This window comes from Dipodomys merriami, unplaced genomic scaffold (assembly GCF_024711535.1).
Source record: "Dipodomys merriami isolate MVZ:Mamm:240054 unplaced genomic scaffold, mDipMer1.0.p SCAF_280, whole genome shotgun sequence".
NCBI classification, from domain to species: Eukaryota; Metazoa; Chordata; class Mammalia; order Rodentia; family Heteromyidae; genus Dipodomys; species Dipodomys merriami.
Genome location: NW_027204271.1, coordinates 939,125 through 951,322, shown reverse-complemented (window position 1 = coordinate 951,322; position 12,198 = coordinate 939,125). Strand labels below are relative to the sequence as shown.

The window sequence follows — 12,198 nt, the reverse complement described above, 5'->3', positions numbered from 1 at the left end:
ACTTCTGATAATTAATAACCATTAACAAAATAACTAAAAATTAATAAATAAATAACACACTACCATCTAGTGTTCTTTAAGAGAGCCATAATATGTCTTGTGAATAAAATATTTGTGTTAAATAAACTTTGTTCATGCATAATTCATATTGCCATTGGCCAATTATTTAACTTAATCAATAAATACATATCAAATAAAATTCCATGATAAAAAATATAAATCAGTTAGTCATTGTTTGAGAAAATGTAGTCATGTGCTACTGAGAAAAACGTGTATTCTTATGCTGCTGGGTGAAATATTCGGTAGATGTCTCTTAAATCTAGTTGATCTATGCAGCTGTTTAGATCTGCAGTTTCTCTGTTGAGTTTTTGCCGAGTTGATCTATCTAGTGGGGAGAGTGGTGTGTTAAAATCCCCAACAATTAATGTCTTTGGATCTATGTGGGATTTGAGGGAAAGTAGTGTTTCTTGGATAAATTTGGGTGCTCCATTGTTTGGCGAATAGATATTTAGAATTGTAATATCCTCCTGAAGGAGAGATCCTTTAATTAGTATGTAGCGTTATCTCTTCTCACCAATTTTAATTTGAAGTCTATTTTATCTGATATTAGGATTGCAACTCCCGTCTGTTTTGGGGGCCCGTTTGCTTGGTAGATTTTGCTCCAGCCTTTAATATCGAAAATGTGTTTGTTTTTACGGGCAAGATGTGCCTCCCGAAGGCAGCAGATAGAAGGATCTTGTTTTTTAATCCAAGTAGACAGTCTATGTCGCTTAATTGGAGAGTTCAGTCCGTTAATGATAAGAGATAGGACTGAGAGGTATTTGGGAGTTCCTGCCATTTTATCCACCTTCTTGGTGGCTGCAAAAACTGGGTTCTTCCTATGGTTCTTAGATTCTCAGTTTGGGTGCAGTTTCTTGGCCTTTATTGTGGTCTTGTTGACTTTCTCTTTGTAGGGCATCTTTAAGAATCTTTTGTAGGGCTGGCTTGGTGGAGATGTACTGTTTCAATTTTTCTTTGCTATGGAAGGTTTTTATTTGGCCTTTAGTTATGAAGGAGAGTTTAGCTGGGTACAGTATTCTTGGTTGATAGTTGTTTGATTTTTACGGCTTGGCATACATCATTCCAGGCTCTTCTTGCTTTGATTGTCTCTGCTGAGAAATCTGAGGTGATTCTAATTGGTTTCGCTTTATAGATGATTAATCTTTTCTCCTTGACAGCTTTAAGGATCTTTTCCTTGGTCTGAGTTGATCCTGTGTGGATTATAATGTGATGGTCGGATGTCCTATTATGATCTAGTTTATTTGGAGTTCTAAAAGCTTCTTGTATCTGAATAGGCTTATCTTTTTGCATGTTTGGGAAGTTCTCTGTTAGGATCCTGTTAAAAAAAATTCCTAGACCATTACCTTCTGTTTCTAGGTGCACCTCTACACCCATTTTCCTTAGATTAAGCCTTCTGATGGTGTCTCTTCCAAGTGTTGGATAGATCTATCGTATTTCTTGGACTTGTCTTGGATGCTTGTATGGTGTTTCTCTATAATATCTAGGCTGTCTTCAATCCCCGAGATTTGATCTTCTGCATGGTTTACCCTGCTGTCAAGACTTTCTACTTTGTTTTTTATTTCTTTTCCTTCTAATTGGTCAGCTAAGAAAAGTCCAGGACCAGATTGTTTGACAGCAGAATTCTTCAAGCCATCAAAGCAGAACTCACACCAATACTCCTCCACCTCTTCAATGAAATTGAAAGAGAAAATCACTACTGAACACATTCTATGAAACCATCATAACCCTCATCCCAAACATTTTCATATGGACTTCACCTCAGTCTACAACATTCCTTCATTATTCTGTCCCTGATGTTTTTATACTGTCAAGACATAATAAAACCAGTTTGATTTACAGCATGAGAAGTTATCCACCTGGCTGACTTTGAAGCAGAGCATGGTCAATAGAGAACATGCCTTCTGGTTTCTCATTACATGTAATGGCTTTTGTAATGATTGCATTCTATTTAGTATTTTAAAAAAAACTGCTGGCTAGTTTGTGACCATTTGGGTAAATGCCCCAAAGTGGTATTGTTGGATCATAGAGGAGCTCTATGTGCAGTCTTTGGAGGAAACTCCATACTAATTTCTAAAGCTGTTGAACAAGTTTACACTCCGAACAATAATGCATTAAGGTTCCATTCTGTCCACATCCCCACCAGCATCTGTTGTTTTTAGAGTTCATGATTATAGCCACTCTAACTGGGGTGATATGGCATCTCAATGTTGTTTCGATTTGCATTTCTTTTATGGCTAGAGAGGTTGAGCATTTCTTCATGTGTCTATTGGCCATACTATTTTCCTCTTCAGAAAAGTTTCTCTTTAAGTCTTTAGCTCACTTATTTATTGTTTCTTTGAGGATTTGTCGTTGGGGGATTTACTTTTTTTTGGTTCCAAGTATATTTTAGATATGAGACCCTTGTCAATTACCAGCACAACTATGTTTATTGAAACATTATTTATCATGGCTAAATTATGAAACAAACCCAGATGTCCCTCACTAGATGAAAGGATGAAGAAAATGTGATATATACATATATATACATATATATATATATATATATATATATATATATATATATATATATATATATATATACAATGGAATTCTATGCCTCCATCAGAAAGAATAACAATGCCCCATTTGTTAGGAAATGGAAAGACTTACAAAAAATATATTAAGTGAATAAAGCCAGGCCCAAAAAACATAGGTAATAGGTCCCATGGTTTCCCTTATTTGCAAAAACTAGTATATGTCTGAGACAAGCAGAAAAGGGCAGATAAGTTGATGTTAGATGAAATGAACCCCAAGATAAGGATTCAATTTTTTTTTCTTTATTGCAATTGTTTCAAACATTTATAAGATGATTTCTTTGTTGATTTGCATGTCCATCCCCCATGGTATAACCCATGCTTTCACTGTATTTGTTGTTGGTATAACTTGTGGAGGGGAAGGGAAAAAAGCAAATCATTTAAATAGGGATGCAGGTGGACTCATTGTAATAATGAAATGTACAAATCCTTATTTCGAAAAATGAACTTTACATCCTTGGTGGGATGGGGAGTGTGGGGGGAGATGCGAAGGGATGGGAACAAGAAGCAAAGGAGGCAACAATGCTTGATAAGAAATATACTCATTATCTTGTCCATGTAATTGTAATTGTTATTCCTAGAAATTTATGTTAAGTATTTCACAAGTTTTTTTTCTCTTAATTCTTAAGAAAACATTTGCTATAATTCTAATATTATTACCATTTTAGTGTTAGGAAATATTGTAATTAAAGGCACTAAGTGCATGGCCCAAAGACACACAGTGGGGAAGGAAATGATTCAAAATTTCAAAAAGTAAACAATAAAAAAGTAGGTAAAATCCTCTCCATTCCCTTACTCTCTCAACTCAATATTCATGCTGTCCAAGAAATAATATCATAGCAATTATTGCCCACGGTAATTGTTTTTTTTTTCTTAAAAAATATATATTTATTTCAGTTTTTAGATGCTTCAGATGTTACAGGCCATCATGATTTAAATATGAGGGAAAAACATTTTAGAAAGGATAAGAACCTTTTGTTTAAAGACTGAAATATAAATTGTTCATTGACTTTTAAGAAACAAAGTTCACAATAACCTATTAAAAAAAAACAATCATTTTTCCCCCTTAACTTAATGGAGATTTCCTTCTAGTGAAGCTTTTTGAAAGAAGATAAAATTTTTCATTTTCTTGAGACTGAATTGATGAAAGGGCATATGGTATCCCCAAAAATGTCTGATGAGTAAGAACATTAAAATGACTAAACTGATGGGACACATTTAATTCATTATGATAAACCCAAGAATGGCTATATGAATCTTGTTCTGAATTGCTGTCCTCTCCTTCAGAGCCCACGGTAATTGTTTTCTGTCACATTTTGTCTTCAACACAGTGTTGGTAACATTGGGTTATCATGCTCAGAGCTGAGCTCATAAATTGAAGTCTAAAGAGAGACAAATTTCTTCTGTTCCACAGTTCCAGTATACATTTTAAAAAGTACTAAAGGGCTGGGAAGGTGGCTCAGTGGTAGAGCGACTGCCTTGCATGCATGAGGCCCTGGGTTCGATTCCTCAGCACCACATAAGCAAAAAAGAAAAAAGGCGGAAGTGGCGCTGTGGCTCACGTGGTAGAGCACTAGCCTTGAGCTGAAGAGCTGAGGGACAGTGCCCAGGCCCAGAGTTCAGGCCCCATGACTGGACCCCCCCCCAAAAAAAGTACTAAAACTAGCTGGTAGCTGGTGGCTCACACTTATAATCCTGGCTACAGAGGAAGCTGAGATCTGAGGAATGCGCTACAAAGCAAGTCCAGGCTGGAAAATCTGTGAGACTCTTATCTACAATAAACTACTAGGAAAGCAGAACTGGCACTGTGGCTCAAGGGGTAGAGCACTAATCGTTAGCTGAAAGGCGCAGGGAGAGCGCCCAAGCCCAGAGTTCATGCCACATGACCAAATTAAAAAAAAAAAAAGATTAAAACGTTTAAATATCATCACTTACTGTCTTTTAAGAATCCAAAAATGAAATAAATTCATATATAATCACTCCAAAACGCTTTAAAAGTGGGAGATGATAAATAAGCCTCCATGAAGTAAATTTTCTTCTACTTTTTAAATTATTCTGAAAGCCTTGTGCTGGTTGGTCACACCTGTAATCCTGTCTACTCGGGTGTCTGCTCAGGAACCTGAGATCTGTGGATAACCGTTCGAAGCCAATCAGGACAAAAAATATTCATGAGAATATTTTAAAAAAATTACAATGGAATTCTATGCCTCCATCAGAAAGAATGACATTGCCCATTTGTTAGGAAATGGAAAGGCTTGGAAAAAATTATATTAAGTGAAGTAAGCCAGGCCCAAAGAAACATAGGTTCCATGGTTTCCCTTATTTGCAATATCTAGTATATGTATGAGTCAAGCAGCAAAGGTCAGATAATGTGATGTTAGGAAAATGAACCCTTACATATGTATTTAAATGTTTTTTTCTTTCATGAATTTTTTTCTAACGCATTTATAAAATTATTTCTTTCTTGCTTTGTATATCCCTCCCCCACAGTATGACCCCTGCTTTCACTATATTTGATGTCGTTATAATTTGTGGAGGAGAAGGGGAAAAACAAGTCGTTTAAGGATACAGGTGGACACGTTGCAACAATGAGAAGTACAAGTTGTCCTGTCAAAAACGAACTTTACAACTTTGGTGTGGGGGGGAGTATGGGGTGGGGGGTTGGGGGGAGGCTGGGAAGGGAAGTGAAGGGTAAAAAAAGGAGGAGGCTGCAATGCTTGATAAGAAATGTACTCATTATCTTGCCCATGTAATTGTAACCCCTCTGTACAGTATGTTCACAATAAAAAATAATAAAAATATTAAAAAAAATTAATGAACTAGCAAAGAGCCAAGAATGGAGATGTAGCTTATATAGTAGCTCATCAATCTAGAGAGGAATGGCCTAGCGGGACCTTGATGCACTGAATTCAAACTCTGAGAACAAAAATGTGCAGGCATGCACACACACACACACATACACAAACACACATTTATTCAAAATATCTGCATATCAGTGTTTTGTATTAATTTCTTTGTTAACGATATTATATGGGTAAAATAGGGGAAATATTCTCTTCCATCCCATAACATTTTTATATTTTTATTGTAAAAGTACTATACAGAGTGGTTACAGTTACATGAATAGTTCATTTCCTATCAAACATTGTTACCTCCTCCTTTGTTTTCCCCCCACCATCCCTTCCCTCCCAGCTCCACAAGTACACTCCCCTCCCCCACCCTCCTAAATTGTAAAATTCGTTTTTCAACATACTGTCTTGTGCGTCACATTGTTGCAATGGGTCATACTGTATCCTTATTTTACCATTTTGTTTTTTCCCTTTCCATCCCCAAATTAGAGAAGTGTATATACAAGATGGAGGTGCACCAACATCAGATTCAGTGAAAACAGGGGTTTAACTGTGTGGGATGCACATATAAAAATCACATCATACATTATAAATATATTAGAAAACACAGGAAGAAATAAAAAACCACTTGTGTCCTTATCATGGGGTTCATTTACCTTAACATCATCTTATCTATTCATATGCACATGCTTTTGACCTTTTTTTTTTTAATTGTGAAAATACCATACAGAGGAGTTACAATTACGTGGAAAATGTAATGAGTACATTTCTTATCAAGCATTGTTGCCTACTCCTTTTTTTCGCCTTACCATACCTTCTTTGCTTATCCCAGATATGCATTAGTTATTGCAAATAAGGGATACCACAGGACCTTTGATTCTTTTTTTTATTGTGAAAATGCCATACAGAGGTGTTACAATTACATGCGTGAGTTATTGAGTACATTTTTTTTTTATTGTGAGAATACTGACAGAGGAGTTACAATTACATGGGCAAGATAATGAGTACATTTCTTATCAAACATTGTTGCCTCCCCTTTGTTTCCCCTTCCCATCCCTTCCCACACTCCCCCACTTTCCCCACCCTGTCCTCCTCCCCCCAAAGTTGTAAAGTTCATTTTTGACATAATAACTTGTACATCTCATTGTTGCAATGGGTCCACTTGCTCCTCCTTTGTTTCCTCTTCCCATCCCTGCCCATCTCCCACCCCCTACACCCACCAACCCCTCCCCCCATCCCTCCCCACTGTCCACATCCCTCAACACCTGGCCAAAATCATTTTTTGACATAACGACTTGTTCATCTCATTGTTGCAATCGGTCCACCTGCATCCCTTTTTCAACGATTTGTGTTTCCCTTCCACTGCACAAAGTATACCAACATCAAATACAGTGAAAACAGGGGCTTTAGCTTGCAGGAGGAACATACAAAGCAACAAAGAATTCATCTTATAAATATCTTAGAAACAATCGCAAGAAATAAAAACTATTTGAATCCTTATCTTGGGGTTCATTTTGCCTAACATCAACTTATATGATGTTTTCTTCTTGTAGCAGACACATACTAGTTATTGCAATTAAGGAATCCATGGGACCTATCTTTCTTTGGGCCTGGCTTACTTCACTTCTTTGGGCCTGGCTTAATTCACTTAATATAAATTTTTCCATGTCTTTCCATTTCCTAACTGGGTGATGTCATTCTTTCTGATGGAGGCATAGAATTCCAGTACACATGCGCACACACACACACACACACACACACACACACACACACACACACACACAGACAGACACACACACACACATTTTCTTGATCCATTAGTTTACTTTGGGGCCTCTGGTTTGGTTCTGTATCTTAGCTTTGGTAAATAATGCTGCAATGAACATAGTTTTGCTGGTAGTTTTAGTATGGTCTTGTTTGTGATCATTTGGGTGAATGCCCAAAATGGGATTGCTGGGACTTAGGGGCGCTCTATTGTAGTCTTTTGAGGAACCGCCATACTACTTTCCAAACTCTTCGAACAAGTTTAAACTCCCAACAACAATGCATTAAGGTTCCCTTCTGTCCACATTCCCTCCATCTGTTCTTTTAAAAATCTAGAATGCTTCACGAAGTTGAGTGTCATCCTCAGTCAGGGGCTATTCTTCTCTTTATTGTTCCAATGTTAGTGTATGTGCTACTGAATTGAGCACAGAACATTTTTTATACATAAAGTGTAATTGATTTTCTTAAACTAGACAATTCCACAAAAATTTAATTCAAAAGAATTGTCATGAAATTTTAGAACCATGTATTTCTTACATAAGAACACATTTAAGAATAAAGTCAAGTTTGACATGTCAAAAACAAAATAATACCAGATATTTGTTGTTCAACAGATGTGTAGGAGAAGGAATTCAATTATTCTGTACAAGGAACCTGCCATAATGAACACTATAGAAAGTGTTAAGGTTTGTTAAAAGTTTTAATGTTTTAAATATGTTTAATTTTGGGAATTTGCTCATATATGCCAAAATTAAGACTATTTAGCAGGTTATAAAACTTTTTCATAAAGCATTTAAGATTCAAGGTACATACTACTAAATATGTACATTTCAGAGTTTATAGAAACTTTACTAATGAGAAGTTGCAAAGTGTTTGTGTAAAGAAGCAGATTTAAGACATTAACTGCACAGTTTCTGTTAAAATTTAAAGGCTTCTTTACTTTATATGTTAGTGAGGAACAAATGATGGTATAAGCCATACACAAATGATGAGATGAACCATAAATAATAATCTTAATAATAATAATAATAATAATAATAATAATAATAATAATAGTAATCTTTAAAGGCTACTCATAGCCTATAAAATTCTTGTTGAACATCATAGACTTAGGCAGTTTTAAATGTACAGCAATATGAAAAAATAATAAATCGAATATGTAGTACATTTCAAATACTGGAAACAGTGGTAATTGTTTTTTTTATTTTATTAATCATTAATATTTATGTATTGGTTTTCCTTATTTGTAGCATTGTTTTCCATGTTGTAATATAAAACAACTTTATGTAAGTCATCATTAGGAAGTACTTTGAGAATGTTATTGGGATGGCCACAATTTTTTTTATAGGTGTATGTGAATTTACAAAGAGCAAAATTAATAAGAACAAAATATTGATTAAAATTTTATCAATTAGAATCTGAATCAGGAGTGTTGATAAATGTCCACACCTAAAATCTTAGCCCTAGAATGAAGCACTAGTGTTACAATGTTGAGCACACAAAAGTGAGAGACTGTGTTTTGTTTTGTTTTTGTTGGTTTTGGGGCTTGAACTCTGGGTCCTGGGTGCTGTCTCTCAGCTCTTCAGCTCAAGGCTAGTGGTACTACTTGAGTCACAGCAGCTCTTCCATCTTTTTCTGCTTATGTGGTGCTGAGGAATCAAACCCAGGACCTCATGCATGCAAGGCAAGCACTCTACACTGAACCACCCTCCCAACACCTGAGAGACTGTGTTTTAAAAAATCATCTAAACAACATTTACTTTCTGTTTTGTGTTATATAATGAAATAAAGAATATCTTTTTGTATTTTTGAATGGTCATACTTCTAAATTTATATTAAATTCAGTCACTTTATCCTTTTCAAAGTCATGTAATATCTCAGAGTTTGCTTCTGTAAGGATTGTTTTTGCATTGATAATTTATTCTGAATCATTTTTATTTTTTATCAAAATCACTTTATATTTTATGGTGTTTTGTGTTTTTTTAAGTGTGAAAATACCAGACAGAGGGGTTACAATTAAATGGGCAAGGTAATGAGTACATTTCTTATCAAGCATTGTTGCATACTCCTTTTTTTCTCCTTACTATCCCTTCCCATCTCACCCCCCCTTACGTCCCATTTTCCCCTCCCCTTTCCCCAACCAAAGTTGTAAAATTTGTTTTTCGACATAATGTTTTGTATATCTCATTGTTGCAATGGATCCACCTGTATCCCTATTTAAAAAAATTTTCCCCTTCCCCTCCACAAATTATACCAACATCAAATATAGCGAAAACAGGGGTTATACCATGCGGGACGGACATAAAAAGTAACAAAGAAGTCTTCTTATAAATATGTTAGAAATAATTACAGAAAAGAAAAAAAATTGAATTCTTATCTTGGGGTTCACTTCACCTAACATCAACTTATCTAACAATTCCTGCATGTCTCAGACATACACTAGTAATTGCTAATAAGGGAAACCATGGGACCTATGTTTCTTTGAGCCTGGCTTACTTCACTTAATATAATTTTTTCCAAGTTTTCCATTTCCTAACAAATGGGGCAATATCATTCTTTCAGATAGAGACATAGAATTCCATTGTGTATATATACAACATTTTCTTGATCCATTCATCTACTGAGGGACATCTGGGTTGGTTCCATATCTTAGCTATGGTAATGCTGCAATAAATATATCTGTGTGGTAGATTTAGTATGGTCTTGTTTGTGATCATTTGGGTAAATGCCCAAAAGTCGGATTGCTGGGTCATAGGGGAGCTCTATGTGAAGTCTTTGGAGGAACCTCCATACTACTTTCCAAAGTGGTTGAAAAAGATTACACTCTCACTAACAATGAAGTAAGGTTCCCTTCTGTCCACATTCCCTCCAGCATCTGTTGTTATTAGAGTTCTAACTTGGGTGAGGTGATATCTCAGTGTTGATTGATTTGCATTTCTTTTATGGCTAGGGAGGTTGAGCATTTCTGCATGTCTTTATTGGTCACCCTCCTTTCCTCTTCAGATAAGTTTCTCTTTATGTCTTTAGCCCACTTATTTATTGGGCAGTATTTTCTTTGAGTATTTGTTGTTGGGGGATTTAATTTTTTGATTTCCAGGTCTGTTTTAGATATGAAACCCTTGTCGGTTGTATGGCTAGTGAAGATCCTCTCCGATTCCGTGGGCTTTTCATTGATACTGCTAGTTACGTCCTTTGCCATGCAGAAGCTCTGCAATTACATGCAATCCCATTTGTCCAACCTTACTTTCATTTGTTGTGCTTTTGCATTTCTTTTCAGAAAATTCCAGCCTTTGTCAAGGAGACCTAAGGTTTCTCCTATTCCATCCTGTAATGTTTTCAAAATATCTGCTTTGACTCCGAGGTCTTTGATCCATTTGGACTTGATTCTGGTACAGGGTGATATGTAAGGATCTAGCCTTAATTTTCTACAAGTGATTAACCAATTTTGCCAGTACCATTTACTGAACAGCCTTTCTTCGATTTTATCTTTTTAGATACTTTATTGAATATTAGATGATTATGGGTCTGTAGGTTCATTTCTGGGTTTTCAATTCTATTCCATTGTTCCTGAGATCTTTTCTTGTGCCAGTACAAAACTGTTTTAATTACTATGGCTTTGTAGGAGAGTTTGAAATTTGGTATTGATATTCCTCCAACACTGTTCTTTCTGTTAAGGATCGCTTTTTTCAATTGCGGGTCTTTTGTTGTTCAATATGAATTTTTGGATTGCCTCTTCTATTTCCTTGAAGAATGCGGTTGGAATATTGATAGGTATGACATTGAACTTGTAGATAGCCTTGGGAAATATTGCCATTTTCACAAGGTTCATCCTTCCTATCGAGGAACATGGGAGGTTTTTGCCACTTTCTAAGTTCTGTTTTGATTTCCTTTTTCAGATTTTAAAGTTTTCATCATAGAAGTCCTTCACTTCTTTGGTTAAGTTAATTCCTAGGTATTTCATTTTTTGTGGCGCTATTACAAATGGAAACACTTTCTTGATTTGAGCCACACTTTTCTCATTGTTGTCGTACAGAAAAGCCATTAATTTTTGAGGGTTAATTTTATACCCTGCTATTTTTCCAGGTTTGAATCAGCATGAGTAATTTGGGAGTGGTGTCCGTGGGATTCTTTAAGTACAAGATCATGTCATCTGCAAAGAGGGAGAATTTTAATTCTTCTTTCCTTATTTGGATCCCTTTTATTTTGGCATATTGTCTTATTTCTGTAGCTAGGCATTCTAATACTAGGTTGAAGTGAAGTTGAGAGAGTGGACATCCTTGTCTCATTCCCGAGTTAAGCGGAAATGGCTTTAGTTTTTCACCATGAATTATAATGCTGGTTGTAGGTTTTCCATATAGTTTTTATTGTATTGAGGAATGTTCCATGGATTCCTAATTTTTCCAGAACCTTCATCATAAAGGGGTGTTGGATCTGGTCCAATGCTTTTTCTGCATCTGTTGAGATAACCATATGGTTTTAATCCTTGCTCTTGTTGATGTGATAAATTATATTAATTGATTTGTGTATATTGAAACAGGTTTGCATCCCTGAAATAAATCCTGTATATTGGTGTATGATTTTTGGATGAATTGTTGAAGTCGATTGGCCAAAATTTTGTTGAGAAGTTTTGCATCAATGTCCATCAAAGAAATGTGTCTATACTTCTCTTTCTTTGATGAGTCCGTGTCTGGTTTTGGGATGAGGGTTATGATGGCTTCATAGAATGTGTTCGGTAGTGAACTATCTCTTTCAATTTCATCGAAGAGTTGGAGTAGTATTGGTGTGAGCTCTATTTTGAAGCTCTTGTACAGGTCCTGGGATTTTCTTACATGGGAGGTCTCTTTTTGCTGTGTCTATTTCAATGCTTGATGTGGGCCCCTTAATATGCTTTAACTCATTTTGGTTTAGTATTTGCATGTTGATATTTGCTAGCAAAAGGTCCATTTCTGCCA

General features: G+C 35.8%; 1 non-coding gene across 1 annotated transcript; it reads right to left on the bottom strand.

Moving 5' to 3' along the window:
• Positions 1 to 7,572: 7,572 nt before the first annotated feature.
• Positions 7,573 to 7,674, bottom strand: LOC138838508 (U6 spliceosomal RNA). The gene has a single exon (XR_011375636.1). It is a non-coding gene; the product is annotated as a U6 spliceosomal RNA (small nuclear RNA).
• Positions 7,675 to 12,198: the final 4,524 nt, after the last annotated feature.